Consider the following 20601-nt stretch of genomic DNA (forward strand, 5'->3'; position numbering starts at 1 on the left):
ATACCTAAACCATCTATAATAACTTGTATTAGCATCCTAAAAATATCTTTTTAGACCTAAGAACATCTTCTTAGATCAACAACTTAAACTTTTATGTTTTTTAACATTATAAACTTTGTATCTCTTATGTAAGTTTTTTTTTCTGAATTTGGTAACAAGGAAAACTATATACTATCTAGTCTTCAATTCCCATCAGAAACCCAAGAAAGATACAATAATACCTGAGTAAACAGGAAATGCAGAGCAAGCAATTTCCAAAACTATAGAAATGACAGAGATACCTGACTGTCTAGACAGTCACCCAAGTTTCCTTTGTTATGTTGGTGTTGCAATAATACTAAATGGTCTTATAATAAAAGCCCAGTATTGGGGTAAATGCTGAAAGATCAGAGGAAACAAAGCAACAAGCCACAAGAGAAACTTCTCACCACTACCAAATCCTCAGGCCAAATGGAAGGTGAGATCCTATCTCCATGAATCTGCAGACTGCAAGCCTCTGAATCCCCAGCTAAAAGGCTTCTCATGTACTTTTTGCTCTTTTTAAAAACTAGAATCAACTGAACCTAAATAGTGCTGCTCATATGTACACTGGTATGGGGTCCAAGCACTAAAGCTTAGGAAATCTACCAGTGACTACAACCTCAAGGAAATGTGACTCTTCCTTACTCCAGCATCCATTAAAAGCTCCTAGTTCATGAGGGGATTGAACCTCATGAACCTACCCCCACCCATGCTGGAATTTTGGCTGGCTTTATCTTTTTCAGGTCTTGTGCCAGTAACCAAAGCTGCCATGAATTTATGTGTGCAGCAGCCATGAAAGTGTCTCATGTAGTCCAAGATAACTTTGAACTTGCTGTATAATGGAAGTTAGTCTTGCATTCCTGGTTGTCTCTCCTCCACCTCTCAAGTGCCTGGATTAAATGTTTGTGTCTCAGCATTCTGTTGCCTTTTGTGGTTTTATAAATATTATTACAAAAGTATTATTGTAATAGTCAAAGAGAAAGAAGAAAATGTATTATGCTTGGTAATCAACTTTGAAGCCATGAGAAAAGAAAAACAATTAACAATTTATTATTCCATAATTTAAAAGCAAGATGCAAATTAATTCTTCATAGAAAAAAAATAGGACAGAATTTACTAGTAACAGAATTTGGCCTTGACGTATTTTTAGTACATGTACTTCAGAAAAAAAAAAAAAACATGGTTAAAGAAGAAAAATCAAAGCTATAACAAGTATTGACCATATGAAGAGCAAATGTGTAGATAAATGAAGACAATATTAATGATTAAATTCAAGAATATAGTGTAAAATATTGAGAGTAAGACAACTGATGAGAGGAATTAGTGGAATGTCAGAGTTGATGTGGCAGATAATTGAAATTAAAATACTCTTAGATCCTTATTGCTCCATAGCAAAATGAAGGTGTTAACATTTATCGGTTTACGGGGCAGAATAGCAAGCACATAAAAATTACAAAATTCCCACAAAAGATAGCAGTAACAGTGGGGACAAACACTAAGAGCAAGGCAAATGATACAAAATTAGTGTCACAAAATTATAAACCTTAGACTATTTGGTTATAAGTGACATTCTGGAGACTATTTGTTATAAGTGACATTCTGGAGACTAGCAAAGATCATAAAATATGGAAAACACTCTAGAAGAGAAATGCAAACACCATGAGAAAGATGTCACAAGATGCAGAGCATTCATAGGCAAAATCTGAGAAACATTACTGATCAATGAGCAGTTGATAAGACAGATTCAAGGCAAAGAATATTGTTACAGATAAAGATGCTTACTAGATGGTAACAAAACTGTCAATTGACCAGGAGGGATAACAGAAGTTAAAATCATAGCTGTGGAGTCTATTGAACCAAAATTTGCCAGAACTCCCAAGAGACAGGATAACATCACTCTCAGCAAATGATAATTCAGGTTAGAAGAAACTGGGAAGAACAGGAAAGGTTTTAGCTGTGCAGTTGAAAAACCTGACTAATGAGCATAAGAAATAGGTCTCCAGCCATCCAGAAATGCAAAGCTGTTTTTAGCATACAGGGAAGTTTACAATGGTTGATAACAAATTCCCAAATGGACTATTATACATTGTACTATAATAAGATAAAATTATTTTACAAATTAACTATGCCACCAAGAAACAAAAAAAAATGAGGTGTAGACTTGGAGCTTTTAAGACAAGTTGTAGAAAGAGCTATGGGTCAAAGCAGCCAATACGGAAATAGATATCTGAACTTTGAGATTCTTGGGAGACTTCCTATAGACAGTATTTATCTTTTAAAAGGGCTGAAGCATATGATGAACAACTAATATAGAAATCATAGAAGGAATAACAAAATATAAATATGAAAGTCATGAAAGTAAAAATGTATGATTAAGGATGTTTTTATAAATCAGAAAACATATAGAATTTTCAAAGCCAACAATTATTTTTCAAATTACAGAATAATGCAATGAAAACATGTTAATAAGAATAAAGAATAAAGAAGTCACATCAATTAGGAGAGCAAATAAAGACCAAACTGTATATAAAGCAATGATTGAAGTTCCAGAGATGATTAGACCAATAAATTTGAATAAGTAAATGGAATGAACTAAATATCAGGAAAAGTAACATTGAATGCATAATGAGTCTTATTAACAAAAAATATTTGAAGTATAGTTATACCCAATATCACATAAATTCATTCAATGAAAAGACTGTGTTCAGGAATCAAGTTATTATGACCTAGATACCAAAATCAGACAAGAATAGCACCAAAGGGAAGATTATATGTTTGTTTCACTCATAAAATACTTGAAATTTTCTGAACAAAATAGCACCCTGAACTCAATAATGTGCTATCTAAGATAACAATTTTTTTTTTTTTTTTTTTTTGGTTTTTCGAGACAGGGTTTCTCTGTGTAGCTTTGCGCCTTTCCTGGAACTCACTCTGTAGACCAGGCTGTCCTCAAACTCACAGAGATCCGCCTGGCTCTGCCTCCCGAGTGCTGGGATTAAAGGCGTGCGCCATCGCCGCCCGGCATCTTTTAATCATCCTAGAACTGAAAGGTTACTATAAATAAGAAAATTTATTAAAATGTAAATAATAACCATTAATAGATTAAAGGAAAAGACCCATATATGAATCTGGGATGATATAGCAGAAACGTTTGATGAATTCAGTATCTATTAATGACTTTTAAATATTTGGAAAAAGTAGGATCATGTATTTATTCTGATGTTATCTGCTAGAACCATGCTGGGAAAACTGTTAAAATAATGAATGAGGAACAATACTGCCTTTCCTTGGTTCTGTTCAAAACATCAACATAGGTTCTAGTTGATACAAAATGGCAAGGCTGCACTAGTGATGGATGCACATATATTCTTTATTATTTGGGCTTCTTATAATAGTACCTGTGATGAATATATTGTTTCGAATGTTTAGAACACTTTATAAGTTATGAATGAAAAATGCCCAATATACTTTTGAGTTGAAGTTTAAAAGGCTAAGCTTGAATCCGTTTGTGCTGCTATATCAAAATACAAGAGCAGGCGTGTTTTTTTTCAATCTGAAATGTTCCCCCAAGGCTCATTCATGCTTTGAACACTTGTCCATGAATTAGTGGCAATAGATTGGGAGACTGTAAAAGCTTTAAGACAGTAGATGGGAATAAATACAGAGAGATTCACAAGTGGACAGGTGCAGAGAGTGAGAGACCTTGGAACACCCCATCTTAAATGGGATGTCGTCATCAAATCTCTCCCCTCAGGGTTCAGGTAGCTATGCTGAAGAGGAGGAAGAAAGACTGTTAGAACCAATGGTGGTGGAGGACACCAAGGAAACTGTCTTCCAGACACAGTAGGACCGGCACATGTGGGAACACACAGAGACTGTGGCAACATGCACAGGGCCCACACTGTGTAAGTCAGATGGGTTCCCAGGGCTGAGAGGAGAAGCAGACACAAACCCCAATCCCAAACCCAGGAGCTACCTGCAATTGGTAACTGCTTGAAAAAGAAAGCTTAAGTTTTCTAAAAATGAAGTCTCACTGGGTATACAAACCACTGTTAAGCGCAGGCCCCATGCTCGGAAGCAGATGGACAACAAAAACTTAACTCAATGGTGGTTTTGGAGTTTTTTTTTTTTTTTTTTTTGACTCATAGTGCTTTGGGCACTTTTTTAAACCTTACAGATCTTTTACTTGCATATTATGATTTCCTATTTTGTTTTAATGGGTTTTCTCTGTGTGTGAATGTGTGTGTCTCAGTATCTGTATTTGTTTCTTGTGCTTTTTCTTTGGCTTTTTCTTTCTGTTTGTTTTCCTGTTCTGATTTGTTTTTATTTTATTTTGTCATTATTTTTGATGCCTATTTGTATTCTAATGAGAGACAGGAAGAAAGGATATGGATGGGGTTGAGGATTTAGCTCAGTGGCAGAGCGCTTGCCTAGCAAGCACAAAGCCCTGGGTTCGGTCCTCAGCTCCAGAAAATTAAGAAAGAAAGAAAGAGAGAGAGAGAGAGAAGAAGAGAGAGAGAGAGAAAGAAAGAGAGAGAGAGAGAAGAGAGAAAGAAAGAAAGAAAGAAAGAAAGAAAGAAAGAAAGAAAGAAAGAAAGAAAGAAATTATGTGGAGGATATGGGTGGGTGGGGATGTGAAGATTTGGGGGAAAGGAAAAAATGTGGACATGGGTGGGTGGGAAAGAGATGGATCTGGGAAGATTCGGGGGAAAGGAAACCATGATCAAAATATACTAAAATATACTGTATGAAAAAATATCCATATTCAATTTAAAAAATAAACCTAAAGAAAAATGGCTAGAGAGATAGTTCAGCCCTTAAAGGCTAGGCTCACAATCAAGTAAAAACAAAACAAAACAAACAAACAAAACAGAGATGCAGGCTTAGTTGGTGGAAACAGGACTTTGGACGTTAGACCCAGGCCCTGGTTCCAGCGCTGTTGTTTGGTTCCTGTTCCACTGTGGCACAGAGGACACTCATGCTGCCAGGAAGGGGGCCACGGCTTCCCACCGCGGTGCTCTAGAAGCCATGAGTCAAAATAGACTTCTCCTGCATGAAACTGCTTCTGTCTGGCACTTTGACTAGCGTAATGCAGAAGTAACTAACACAGAGAACTAGTTCCAGAAGCATGATGGGGTCATTGCTGTGATTAAGCCCAGTCTCATGTTTCTTGCGCCTTTGATACTGGGCCGAATATGGAACACCTTGGTGAGATAGGCTAGGGAAACTCTGGAATATTGTGATAAAAAAAATCAGTGGACACTTCTGTGTGGGTCTGGAAACTGCAATGTGAATAGAGAAACAGAGAGCAGAGGAGAGCTCACACAGCTCTAGAAACAAGGGCTCTGTGTGGTAGTGCACTACGACAGACCTCTGAACCTGCTTTCTTTTGCAGTCTCTTTTCACTTAAGACACATTTACCTGACCCTGGATATAAAATAGATAAACACATAATTTCCTGTTAAATACAACATTTTAAAAAACTACTTGTATATAAACTTTATCATTATTAAAGATACACATTTGTATGGATAGGCTTGCTTACTTTCATATAAAGCATTAAAATTGGCAAAATACTAGATGTATGTAGAACATATTCATTATTTTTATAGGTTGATCATTTTGATTTTATAATCATTTATAAATGAGGATACTGCTTTGAACAAATATATAATACAAAATGGAAGAAATATGTTTAGGGCCATTTTTAGAAATTCTGTCTTGATCCCAAGCCAAAAGTTGTTTCATATGTTTTTAGAAACTCAAGTCAGCAACACAAATGATTTTAAACTTTCTACCACAATACAGTCCAAAGATTTACAAACACTGATATATGCTGAGGAATGACAGTAAGAAAATATTTAAAACGTGTTTTATTATTAAAACACTATTTTCATTAAGAAGAGGAAACTTTGCAAGCATTGTAAGGGGGCTGCAATTCCTACACACAATATCCTCAAATCTGAGCAAAGGTATTTCATACAACCTTTGTTAGAATTATGTGAATTGAATGCACCCAGAGATCAAAGTTTTTATGTGTGTGTGTGTTATTTGAGACAACTCAGTTTTATTACACGTTTGAATTTGAATTAATTTTTCACCATCTTGATTTCCAGAGACCTTTTACTATTGCCAAGTAGTTTTAGAGCTTTGCAGTCAGTTTCACAGCCCTGTATGAGGCTACAATCTAGACTTTTATAAAAGATTTATTATTTATTCGTGTGTGTGTGTGTGTGTGTGTGTGTGTGTGTGCACTCACGCGGGTGCCAACAGAGTACAGAAGGAGCTGTCAGATCCCCCAAATTTGGACTTGCAGGCAGCTGTGAGCTCCTGACTTAAGTGATGAGAACTGAACTTGGAATCTCTAGAATGTAAGAATTGCTCTTAACTGCTGAGCAAGAGTTTAAGAAGGTGGAGACCAGAGGCTACTCATAGAATATTTTGTCAAATAATCTGTCTACATTCCGCTCATGTGCCGAAAACTTAATTGAGGTTGATTTCAAAAGTAAAAGACTAATCTATTTGGAAGAGGAAATTTCCAGAGAGCAAAACAACATTCAGTTTGTGACATAGTTAATGCCAGCTGCTTTGAGCAAGGTTTACTGTGAGGATCAGGAACAAATAGCAACATAGAAAAAAGTAGAAAACTACTTAGGAAAATATGAGCATGAATACATTTAAAGTTAAGTGTGGGAAAATGACTGAAGTTTAAAAAGCCACGTACTTTGTACTTGGACAAAAGGAAAAGTGTCTTAAGGATCAGACTCATAGATCAGTGCCATACTCAGCCATCATCAGAGAAGCTAGAGAAGCTTCCTCCTGCAGCAGATGGGAACAGATTCAGAGACCCACAGACAGACATTATACTTTGGAACTACATCAAATTTCTCCCCTGAGGGCTCAAGGATGAAGAGAAGGCAGAAAGAGTGTAGGAGCCAGAGGAGGCAGAGGATACCAGAGCAAGGCCCTCCTCAACATGAGCAAAGCTCTCAGGAACTCAAGAGACCGAAGCAGCAGGCTCAGGCCTCCACAACTCTGCACCAGTGCTCTGCCTATATCACGGCTTTTAGTTAAGTATTTCATGGGATTCCTGAGTGGGGGACTGAGTGGGTCTCTGTTTCTTGTTCCCTCTCTTGGATTCTTTACCTTCTGTTTGCTTGTTTTGTCCAATTCCAATGTGTTAGTTTTCATGTTATCATATTTTATTTTATTGTATCTTATGTTGTTTTATCATTATCCCTTAGAAAACTGTTTGTTTTCTAATGACAGACAAAAAGGGAGTTGATCTGGATGGGGTTATGGGGTGGGGAAGGGCTGGGAGGAATAGAAGGAAGTAAAACCATAATCATAATATACTGTGTGGGGGTGGGGAAATCTATTTTCTATAAAAGGAATTAAAAAAAAAAGCTTCATCACAGAATGCTTGTAATGGCTACCAATATTTTCAAGTAATAAAAGTGTAGCATAGATAATATAGTCAATGTTCTCACCCAGATTTTGACATAATACCAGTAAGTATCAGTCTTAGCAGCTTCAGTCTAGATTGAAAATGTGCCAGGTTTATTAACATCACAATTAACAGAATTTTTAACTGAGTTGATGATTCTGTTAATAATGTACATGACTTTTTTTTCTAAAATGAGTTGTATAATTATTTCTGTCAAGTATATTTTTTATAACATTTATTCTGCAAAATTTCAGGAGTGGAGTCAGGAAACATTTCAACAGATATGAGAAGAATCCAAGCAGAATTTCAAACTATTGTTTATTTCTCTAAAAAACAAAAAACAAAAACAATTTGTCCTTCAAAGAAGAACGAGGAGGAGAAGGGAAAGAAGGGAGGAAGGAAGGAAGGAAGGAAGGAAAGGAGAGTACCCCAAAACTTGAGAAGTGTCCTCCTCAAATGAAGTCAAATCGTGGGGTGTTTTCCTAGGTTTCACTTAAGCCCTCAGAGGCCACTGATCAAGTCCAAATGGGCCGGACTACCTCTTGATCTCTAAGCAGAACTGGTGTCATGTATATGATGCTCCTTTGGGAGGCCCACACTTTGAGGCAAGAGTCACAGGTCATTGAGGCGCTCACCCAGCTACTTTAGAAAGCTGGAGAGGTCATGAAAGCATGCCTTTCAAGTGTCAACTCAACTTAAACAGAGTTTCTCATAAAGAGAAAACAGAAAAAAGCTGGAGGGGAAAGCAGAGGGCTTGGCTGCATAAGCTGGTTCTCTTTCTTTTAATGTGTGGGGTTTTGTATTATCAACACGGTATTTAAGAGTTGAAAATGACCTAAATGTCTAGAAATTGGGAGAAAGATTTTAAAATGAGAAATATGGTTGGTCATAAGAGATTTTAAAACTGAATGTTCCCATGGTTCTGTAGAAAAATGGAAAAATGGTTCTGATCTGGGTGAAAGACTGCACAGAATCATGCTTTCCCACATCCACTGTGAACTTCAAACTTCCACTGCCATTATGAGTTTATAAAATATGCATGCATGAAAACACAGATGGGAGTGTAATGCAGCAAAGAGAACATTGTGTTAGGAAGTGGGATATGACTGAAATTTAGTTTTTCCTTTTCAGAAGTGTTAACTATGTCCTCATTTAAAATTTTAAGAAGTTACTGGTGATATCAGTAAGTTGATCATGTTTTTAAACTTTAAATTTTCTTTCATAGATGTTACGAAGGAAAAACATCCCCTGAAATTACACTAAATTTTATTTGTAAGGTCTTTGCCAGTTGTTTTCACGTGTGTACCCACAGCTATTGTGAATACACTATCTTCTTCTTTTTTTTTTTTTTTTTTGGCTTTTCAAGACAGGGGGTTTCTCTGTGTAGCTTTGGCGCCTTTTCTGGAACTCACTTTGTAGCCCAGGCTGGCCTCGAACTCATAGAGATCTATCTGCCTCTGCCTCCCGGGTGCTGGGATTAAAGGTTTGCGCCACCACCGCCCGGCTAAATATGCTATTTTGTATTATACTTTTCCCATTTGTAATTATTTTGCTCTATTTAGTATGTGTGGGTATTTTCTTTCACTTACTCACTTGAACAGTAATCCTTCATACTGATATTCTATAATTTATTTTACAATCAAACCTTTGCCATGCATGGATGTTTTATATCTTTTGATTTTCCTTTTTTTTTTGTTTTTTTTTTTTTTGTTTTTCGAGACAGGGTTTCTCTGTGTAGCTTTGTGCCTCTCCTGGAACTCACTTGGTAGCCCAGGCTGGCCTCAAACTCACAGAGATCCACCTGGCTCTGCCTCCCAAGTGCTGGGATTAAAGGCGTGCGCCACCACTGCCCGGCTTTGATTTTCCTTTTTTAAATAGTAAGAAAATGTTCACTTTATATACAGACTTTTCTCCCTTGATTGAATGATTATCTTGTAGAAGATAGAAAAAAGATTCTTAGTCAAAAGTGGGCAATGTTTTAACTTTGATAGGTACACTTAGGTCCCTCTGTAAAAAAGTAATGGAAAATCTGTTGTCTAGTATATCCCTCTAGAATGGAGTGGGATCACTCACTTATGATTCTAGGATAAGCTTGTCATTCTCTGTATATTGAGGTATACATTTTAAAGATAGCATCTAATGAATGGATGAGTGAAGACAAACAGAATAATAGCAGTAATAAATAACTCTTTATGTTTGTTATCTTCTTTGATGGCTACAAAATATGGCTCAGTTTTATTGTACGCATTTACTAATAATGACAGGGATTAAATGGCTGCTCCAACGTCACTCAAATAGCTATCTGCAGGCTTCTACTGATGCTTATCTAAATTTCCAGACCATTATGCCAGATGACCTCTTGTAAATACATGTAAGACTGATTTTTATCAACAGGAAGTTAGGAATTGAGAGAGGAGCTATAGATTGCACAGTAAGAAATAGATTTGTCTCTAGTTGCATAAGCTTTATCAAATCTTACAAACATTCTGAACTTTAGTATTGAAGTAGAAAATGGAGGTGCTAATAGAATTTGCTTCATATTGTTGCTGTGAAGAAATTATCTTACAGTCTATGTTAAAGATGGACTAGGTACCCTCATGGAGCATCATTTAGTTCATGTTAGCAAGATAAAACAGGTCCAGATTCTTTTAAGTTTGTCAAGGAAGTTGTATTAGTTGCTTTTCTTGTTAGTGTGACAAAAGGCCAGTACAGAGAAGTTCAAGGAAGGGTTTATTTTAGCTCTACTATGTCAGGAGGGCATAAGGCAGCTTGGCCCCATTGCATCGCAGTCACAGGCAGAGAGCAATAAACGCTGATTCTCAGCTCCCTTTCTCTTTTTTATTCAGTCTGAGTCTCTAGCCCATTGAATGGTGCTGTCCACATTTAAGGTAAGTTTTCCCACCTCAGTTAACCTACTCCAGAAACTCCCCCACTGATAGACCCTAAAGTTTGTCTCTTGTTTGACTTTAGATTACGTCAAGTTGACAATCAGTATTAACTGTCAGAGAAGTCAACATGATCAAACATCATTGATTTTTTTTTCTTCAAGGCCACTGTAGGACCCAAGATATTGCATGGGGTTTTGCAGGAACAGCCTCTCAGTTTGGCCTGGGGTACCCTTCCTCCCTAATACACATTTCCCTTTGCGTCAGCTGTTCCCATTTATGAAGGAACAAAGAGTCTTGTGTGGGGAGCTCATCTTTTGTGATTTCTATGTGTGTTGCTCTGTTCTTCACCATTGTTTTAGCTTTTCATTATGGATCCAAACAATGTTTTGATGCTCTTCATTTTGTCTTGACTTTGCCTTTCAAACCACTTGAGGTATTATACCATTCTGCAGCAGAACTAGACATGAATCATAGAAGCCAAATTTTTTTTTTTTTTTTTTTTTTTTTTTTTTTTTTTTTTTTTTTTTAGTTTTACTCATTTAGCAGCAGAACTAGACATGAATCATAGAAGCCAAATTTTATTGGGGCATTCTTCAACATTACAGGCTTGTTGCTTTGTTAGAAACAATGAGATGTGTTGTTTTACAGAATTCCACTGAATGATTGTCTAAATAGACAGTATTAGTGACGAACACTTAGAATACAACTGATTATATTTATAGCACATGTTTGGGGGAGAGCGATGGTTTCGAAATGAAAGACAAGAGGCCATTTCTATGTCTAATCTGTATTTATGTGGTTCCAAATGCAGAATACAAAAATTTTCCCAGATAGAAAAGCACTGATCATATATCAAGCCAACCACATTTTGTTAATCTAAAAATATCAGGGATGGGGTGCACCAAACAATGGCAATTCTTTCTCTTTGACTGTAGCTATTTGGTGTTAAAGATGTCTTTTGTAATCTCATTTTTTTTTCTTAAGAATTTTTATCTGCAGTATTGGGGATCCGACTAAGGGCACACCAGACAAGTCCTCTAGAATTGTCCTTTCTCCCGTACATTTTCATATATGGGTCAGTTGACTGGCCATTTACAAAGGCGCTTGTTAAATTTGGGATTTGGGAGTGGAAATATGAATTTATTCTTTAAATCACTCGTATTATCCTTCTGTTTTCTTTTTATTTCTCTCTAAGTGCCTTATATTCCCAGCATTCTACTTAAATGTTCTAATACCAAGGCTCATCACTTTGTGTATGTTAACAAATCCATGGCCACGTCTCACCTCACATGTCCCCTAAGGAGCATTTAGCTTAGTTGAAGCAGTGTTCTTTCCAAGGTTACAGGAAAATGACTTTGTCTGGTTTTCCTCTTACTATTCACCAACATCCAGATTTTCATGATGTATACTGCAGCTTGTATGACTCCTTTGAATATCTCCAACAGAGAAATATGCAGGCAATGATAGTTTCTACTTCTCACATTGAAAAACTGTTTTGTCACCATCTTTTAAAATTTTGGACATGTATGGTATCAGTTTTGATTTGAAGAGTTGTGAGATCTTCTAGAGACCCTGCCTGACACATGCATAGTTAACCCTCTCCTTAAGCAGCATTGCTCACCAAAGTGCTTCCCTGACACTGAGAAATCCCAACTAGTGCATCTTTGTTACCCAAGTCCACAGGTTATGTGAGTGTCCCTCCTCCTCAGTTTGCAGAGTGTGTGAATTTGTACACATGTGAAATGACTCATGTCTGCTGGGAAGGTTCAGGGGATAGTTGCATTGCCCTAAAATTTCTTTGTGCTTTGTATAATCATTCCTTCTACTGCCACTCAATTATGTCAAGTGCTTATATTTTCATTTTCTTCTTAATTAGTCTCTTTCAGGTGTCATCTAGTTGGAGTCATATAGGATATAGCCTTTTAAGCCATTTTTCTTAAATATACTAATATGCATTTAATGTTCATTCTGTGTGGGTTTTGAGCACCAGCCAGTAGACCCACCACAGTCTTCTGTTCACCTACCCTAAAGGACATTCTTAGTTTGCTTCCAAGTCTTTGTAGCAATAAAAAAAGTTTCTTTAGATACCCATGTATTTTACTTCCCTTGTTTATTCTTATATTTGTTTCTGGATTTGAGTCTTTTAAAGGCTTTAATTAAAAAAAATCATATCAGCATTGTTTGTAATAGCCAGAAGCTGGAAACAACCTAGATGCCCTTCAACTGAAGAATGGATAAAGAAAATGTGGTACATATACACAATGGAATACTACTCAGCAGAGAAAAACAATGACATCATGAGGTTTGCAGGCAAATGAATGGATCTTAAAAAAATCATTCTGAGTGAGGTAACCCAGACTCAGAAAGACAAACATGGTATGTACTCACTCATAAGTGGATACTAGAACAAGGATGACTGAACTGCTACTCATATCACCAGGGAGGCTACCTGGAAAACAGGACCCCAAGAAAGACACGGGGATTGCCCAATGACGGAAAAATGGATGATATCTACATGAAGAGCTTGGACATGAGTAGGGGTAATGAAGGGCGAGGGTCGAGGGAAAGAGAGCTAGGGGGAGTGGGAGATCCCAGCTGGATCAAGAACAGAGAGGGAGAACAAGGAAAAGGAGACCATGGTAAATGAAGACCACATGAGAATAGGAAGAAGCAAAGTGCTAGAGAGGCCCACAGAAATCCACAAAGATACCCCCACAATAGACCACTGGCAATGGTCAAGAGACAGCCCAAACTGACCTACTCTGGTGATGGGATGGCCAAACACCCTAATTGTCGTGCTAGAAACCCCATCCAATGACTGAGGGATCTGGATGCAGAGATCCACTGCTGGGCCCCTGGTGGAGCTCTGGGAGTCCAATTAGCAAGAAAGAGGAGGGTTTATATGAGCGAGAATTGTTGAAACCAAGGTTGGATAAAGCACAGGGACAAATAGACAAATGAATGGAAAGATATGAACTATGAACCAATGGCTGAAGGGCCCCCAACTGGATCAGGCCCTCTGAATGGGTGAGACAGTTGATTGGCTTGATCTGTTTGGGAGGCATCCAGGCAGTGGGACCGGGTCCTGTGCTCATTGCATGAGTTGGCTGTTTGAAACCTGGAGCTTATGCAGGGACACTTGGCTCAATCTGGGAGGAGGGGACTGGACCTGCCTGGACTGAGTCTACCAGGTTGATCTCAGTCCTTGGGGGAGGCTTTGCCCTGGAGGAGGTAGGAATGGGGGGTGGGCTGGGGGGAAGGGGAGGGGGGCAGGAGGAAGGAGAACAAGGGAATCCGTGGCTGATATGTAGAACTGAATTGTATTGTAAAATAAAAGAAAAAGAAAAAGAAAAAAATCATACTTGTATATACATTTGTGTGGGAGTGGGGCACACATACCACAGTGTGCCTGAGTTCAGAGGACAACTTGCAGGAATTGTTCTCTCCTTTTGTCATGTGGGTTCCTTAAAGAGCAAGAACAGTAAGTATTCTGAATATGAAAAATAAAATAATTAGCTCCTAAAGTTTTCCACAAAGCTTTAATAAAATGTTTAATATATTTCATGACTAGGGAAGAAGAGATTGTAAAAGTATAAGTTCTTTCAAATTTCATACTTATATGAACTGAACATTCTTTTAGGGGTTTCTGGGTCTTTCACACACCACACACACACACACACACACCATTTTTTCCCCCACACATCACCATCTTCTTTGGATTGAGCAAGCAAGTTCTGAACACTTGTGAATCTGATGATAGATCACTTCTCAGGAATTTTGCAGTTCTTTTTTGATCTTCTTTGTTCTGGTATTGGGGGATCCACTAACTTCCAATGGCTCCCCCCCCCCTGCACAACAGATAGCATCTGCCTTGGCTCTTTGGTGACCTTAGGTGAGGCAAGGTCATTGCTTTCCTTCTAAGATGGAAGACACTTCCCTGGGCCCAGCAGCTTCTTTTAAACGGCACTGATGGATCCAGGGCAGAAATGGACCTCCAGTATCCTCATCTCTGAAGCCTTGCTTCCACAAGAGAACTCAGTCATCCAGACCACATCTTTCTGCCTTTTGAAATGTTCCTATTGCTTTCTCCATTGCTTCCAGGGTGTATGGTTATACTTCATGGGGAGGAGCAGGAGGGTCATGACTATGCTGTTTTGTGAATACTAGTGATGGCTTGTTAACTCCTCCTATAACATTATATTTCAGAGCTGAGGAGATAGCTCAGAGGGTAAAGTCCTTGCTGTATGAGCATGAAAATCTCACTTTGTATTCCCAGCATTCATTTATAACACACCTGGCACTGGGATGTGGGGCATTGACAGGCAGATCCCCAGAGTTAATCAATCCAATTAGTGAGATCCAGGTTAAGAAAGAGACCTTGTCTCAAAATATAAAGTGGAGAGTGACTAAAGATGGCACTCATCATACACCTGCTATATCCATGGGCACACATGAATTCACCTTCACATATAAACATATATACACCCCACACATAAATATAAACACAAGAGGTATGTGGGGAGACATGTAAAATTAAAGTGGATTTTAAATGAAAGTCAAAAATAGACACACATTCAGGATTTTTTAAATTCTGGGGCACATTTTTTAGGTGTTAATTAATATTTAGATATTTTCTAAAACGTTCATTTACCACACCGGAGCTGCCTGTACACAAACATTTGCATCCTTGCTAATTTAGTGGATACCTATTGTTGTACAAGGTGGCAATGGTGTAGGGAGGAGCTGGATGTATATACAGTTAAGAATGACTGAGAAACTAGCTCAGAAAAGCATATATATTGGAAGAATTTTCTATAAGGAGTAGGGAGAAAATTTTCCCAAGAAATTCAGACAAAATTATCTTCTTTCCTAAGAGTGGGGAGATTCCCTATCGCTTAATGGTTCTAATCAAATATATCTGCTGCTTCGGTAGTAAGAATTTAAACTACTTCAATCTTTTCTTCCCCAGGCAAGAAACACATTAAATGTTTTATTAAAAAATCTGTGGAAAATTTTCTTTATTAGCCAGCATTGTTGGTAAGCTGTTTCTTCTAAATTGAAGATGTTTAATTTTGTTAAATCAACCATAATTATTAATGAATTTCTGTTCATAACAATAAATATGAAAAAAATTAAATAAATCCTTGGGTCTTAAACATAAAATATCTCACCTGACAGCCATCAATACAAATGACTCTAAGCTTTAATTCCCACATCATGAGATTGACTCATTTGTCACCATTTGCAATCTCATCAAGAAGTAAGAAATATCAAAGTTTTTATTCAAAGCCACTTATGAATTTGTGAGATAATTAATTACATAGTTTCGATTTGGAAAGGCATCATGTCATTTTTAGACATAAATATTAATTAACATGGGTAAAATTTTATATAAATCAATTAAAAACATTTAAGTGCCTTGTAGATGTCCCGTGTTGTCATAGTTTTGTGATGAATGCATCAAGCATGTCCCATGGCCCTGTGGCTGGATTTAGAGACAACAAATGCACGTGTGGGATTTGCTGAGAACCTGAAATTGGTCATCAGTAAGGAATGAGCGCTGGGAGGAAGGAGTCAAAGAAGAGTGAGTCACAGAAGTCTATATTGTAAAAAACAAGAAACTGACAGGTCAGACCTAGAGATGGCAAGGAACTTGGCTGATGGTTCCTAATGACAGAGTAACGTGCTCAGGAAAGGGGTGAAGTTCAGAGAACAGTACAGGGACAATGCAAGTAGAAAATTTCCTAAGGTCTTAAGAGAAAGCATTGGGCCTGTTTATCAAGAGCTGTGCAATTTCCTGGGGTAAACATCGACATTCTGGTTCCCTAGCCCCAGCCTCTCTGATCAGCTGAAGAACAATGAAAACTCTAAGTTTGGTCATTTTCACATCTTGTGGCCATAACTAACATGGCTGTTTTTCTATTTTTATTTTATTTTATCTTTTGTGGTTCTTTATTCCTTTCTCCTTTTCTTCTCCAGATATTCTGACTCCTGCTGCCTTGAGGGTACCTTCCCTGCAGTTACCCAACACTGAACATAATCTACTTTTAAGTGAAATAAGCCTAGTTTACAATTTTGAGACAGACTTTCACTTCTACAGTTCAAAACTAGATTCCTGTTTTCCTCTAGAAACCATTTCCATGATTATTTTCTTTTTATTTCCTTTTTTTTCTAAAGCAAATCTCTCCTCTGAAGAAAACCCTGCCCTGAAATTTTGTTTTTAACTGTTAGTTGTTTATGTAGTCTTTAATGATAGAGGAGTGACGTAGTCTTGAAATATCATCTCAGAATATCTACTCCTTAACTCTTAACTTCTTAGCATGTGTATGTTCAGAGCATACATAACAGAGAGCACAGGGCATCCCCATGTGTTTCCATCAGTGTTCTCCACCAGAATGACACATGTCTTACTACTTTTGAATACATTTTGACATCTCATTATTACTGAAAGTCCATAATCACTATTTATTTATTCATTCTTGGTATTATCTATTCTTTGGGTTTGGAGAAATATGTAACGCCATGTATCCATTACAGTGTACACACACAGTTTTTTGTTTTTTTTTCCTAAAAGTCCTCTGTGTTCTACCTCTTCATTCTTCCTCCATTCTCTGACAGGGCTGCCGACCACTTCTAATTTCTATTATTGACTTAGTTTGTCATAGAGTGCCTGTTTTGTTTTGTTTTCTCTTATGATAAGTTTGCTTTATGTAGACTCTACTTCAAGAGGTAACCAAAGGGAAGCGGAGATAGCTGCGTCGGTACAGTGCTTCCTGTGCGTGTGTGAGGGCATGGGTTTGAGCCTTAGCACTCAAAGATTAAAAAACAATAATGAGCCTACTGACATGATGGCCCATGACTGTCCTCCCAGCATTGGGAGATGGAGAAGAGTGCTCTATGGCCTGCACACCCAGCCTAATTAGTGACTCCAGGCCAACAAGATCCCCTGCCTTAGAAAGCTAGGTAGATGATGCCAGAGGAACAACATTCAGTTTGATCTCTGCTGCTCTGTGTGAACATGTGCGCGCGTGCGCGCACACACACACACACACACACACACACACACACACACACATACACACACACACACACAGAGTCAGACAGACAGACAGACAGACACATATAGAGAGTAGTCAAATCCCAATCAAATTAGTAGTTTGGAGTTTTGAATGGACAAAGTGTTCCTTGGAAAGTAGCACCTAGACCCAGCTTTCCTCAGACCCTGAATTCAAGCAGTACTGGCATCCAGGCCTCCTGTTTGTGGAAACAGGAAACACATATGTAATCCAGTCTCACACCATTATTATACCCCATCATTATTTTGTGGATAAACCACCAAGTTAATTCAAATGTAATTTGAAATAATTGATTTCAGTAATTTTATTTTATACCTACCTCCATAGGCTCAGCCTATTTCATTTTCTGTTGCCATAGGAACAAGTAAATAAATTAAAGGAATTTTCTGGACGTGATGGAAATAATTTATTTGAGGTATTGTTTTCCATTTCATAACGGAACACTTGTCAAACTGAAGGGCTAGAATTTTCCCATCAACTTCAACTATCATAATTTTGATACCGTATACTCTCCCTATCATTACTTTTAGAGATATTAGAAAATTTTGGCTTTGATTCATTATTATAATATTAATGTTATACAGAGAACATTTGCATTTTATTTTATTTCAAAGGAACTGCAAAGCAATCAAATAACTGCCCAGTAGTGCCCATTTTTAAGTACGATAAGTACAAGAAGATGTGGGGGATTGTTTCCAACCAAATCATGGGAAATTTCTAACATAAAATAAAGATTTGCAAATTAACCTGGGAGCATGAATAAATCTCTTTCTAAGGTTTGCAAAAAAAAATTCAAGCTAAAGGTCAGAAGGACCTTCATTACACATGTACACAGAAAGAGGAGAGTTTCAGAACCTGCTCCTGATTTGTGAATCTTGAAATCAAATTGAGTAGCACAGGGTTGCAAGTGAACAGCTGCCTATGGGTACAAAGATTCCCCCAGAAGTCCTGTCCTGTCTTCAAAGATGTCAAGTTTCAGGGGCTGAGAAAGGTGCAGTATTAGGGCTATTTCTAAGTTCCTTTTAATATCAAATGGATGTACTTGTGATGAGTTTCCAAAGAAGAAAATATAAATGTTTTGATTACAAAGGGAGATTCTGAGGTCACACTGTGTGGATTAGCATTCCAGCTACACCTGTTATTAACTGGAATTGTAAGCAAATTAAGTTGCTTAAATTTTCCAAATATCCACTATGTCCTTTAGAAAATGGGCTCTTCCCTGGGTGGCAGGAAAACTGCATGGAAATGAAATTCATGGGGTTAGTGGACTTGGGAGGTGGCTCAATGTGCAGGCAAGAGTACCTGAGTTTGAATCCTGCATCCCACGTAAATCCTGGGGATGGAAGTGTACATCAGTAATTCCAGCGCCATGTGGGGAAGACAGCCCATCCTTGACCCTCTATGCTTGCTGGCCAGCCAGCATAGCCAAAGTGACTTGCCAACTCCAGGTTCTATGGCAGAACTTATCTCAAAAAATAATGTGGGGAGTGATAGGGAATATTACCTGATATCGACCTCTGGGCTACACACATGTGTACACAGATGTGGGTGTGTTTGCACACACAGACAGAGACACAAGTGTTTACCATAGTACCTGGCATGTACCAAGAATTGAAGCAACATTGCAGAGCATTGCTACTGTTGAGCAGATTGTCACATTCGCTTGTTAGAATGTCATCTGCTTTGATGATAAGAATGTTTGCATTACTGCCATCAGACACTGTGTCTAGCAATTAAAGATGACTTTAATTAAAATTAGTTAATTATTCATGGTTTTATAAGCACTATGCTTCGGCTGAGATACATCAAAACAACGCATTTACACACAAACAAATGTGATAGAGTGAGAATGGAAAGGGGTAGACTTCCGGTGGAAATAAGGTGAGCCTTTTCAATGGAAGCCAGTATGGGAGTGGGTCTGAGATATGCAGGGTATGTTGGGAAAGGAACAATGGTGCAGCCATCAGTGGCCCCTAACTCTTGTTATTCTCTCTCCAGATGGCCGCTCTTCATCCACATTGGCTTTCAATCAGTTCTTCTGAAATGGCGTTATACACGTTAGACCATGGCACTCACTTGTCCTTCCTTTGTGTGTATGTGTGTGTGTGTGTGTGTGTGTGTGTGTGTGTGTTCTTGTTAGTGTGAATGTGTACACCTGGATGTGGAGACCAGAGACTGACTCAGTGTCTTTCCCAAATTTGACTAGACTGACTGACCAGTGACCTGTGTGGTACACAGGCTTCTTTCTCCCGGGTGCTATATCTGCAAGCACACACCATTGGGCTAGGCTTTCGACACTGAGACTGTGCTTCTAACCCCAGTTCCTCACGCTAACGGAGGATGCACTTTCCCAACTATGGCTGTCTCTCTATTGCCTGCATTTCCTTTTACTTGGAATAGTCCCCCAACCACAGTCACTTGAACAAAATCTTCCATCCTTTAGCTATCAACTAAAACAATTACTTTAAGAAAGCTCTCTGAACACTTAGTCTGATTCCTCTGCTGCATTCCGCACAGCACCTGGGCACTCTGTCATTCTGTGCTGCTTTCAGTGTGTTACTTTCCTGTCAGACCGTTAGATCCCTGAGAACAGAGTGACTCTGATGCCTCTGTCGTTGGGCAAACATATTGGCGTACAGGTGGCCCTCAGCATCTACAAGCTGATTTGTTGGTAAGAAGAGGCAAAGTTGAAGGCTTCTGCGTTCTCCATGCACTGTCCTCATCCCAATTGGGAGTAATAATTCTCAGAACAATGCTTGTATCTTACAGAGTAGGCAATAAAAGCTAGTTCCTATGGCAGACAGTGCTTCACAGTCCTATTCCTACCGCAACCCTATCAATGGCCCTAGACTTCCTGTCTACAGTGTGAGGAACTCTTCTTCTGAAACCCAACAGTGCTGGAAGCTTCTGTGCTCAGCGTGTGACAGAGCACTGGGAAATCCCTGCAGATAATCCTTTACACCAAACATGAATCAAGAGCTGTCAGTATGGCACAGTGGGTGAAACCAGGTACCACACAAGCCTGGTGGCCTGACTTCAATCCTGGGAATCCACAGTAGAGGGAGAAAAGCAACTCCTAAAAGTTGCCCTTGGAGTTGTCTCACCCTTGCCTGCGCTCTCACAAATCTACAAGACACACACACACACACACACACACACACACACACAC

The sequence above is a fragment of the Peromyscus leucopus genome, chromosome 1 (assembly GCF_004664715.2).
Source record: "Peromyscus leucopus breed LL Stock chromosome 1, UCI_PerLeu_2.1, whole genome shotgun sequence".
In the NCBI taxonomy this organism is placed as follows: domain Eukaryota; kingdom Metazoa; phylum Chordata; class Mammalia; order Rodentia; family Cricetidae; genus Peromyscus; species Peromyscus leucopus.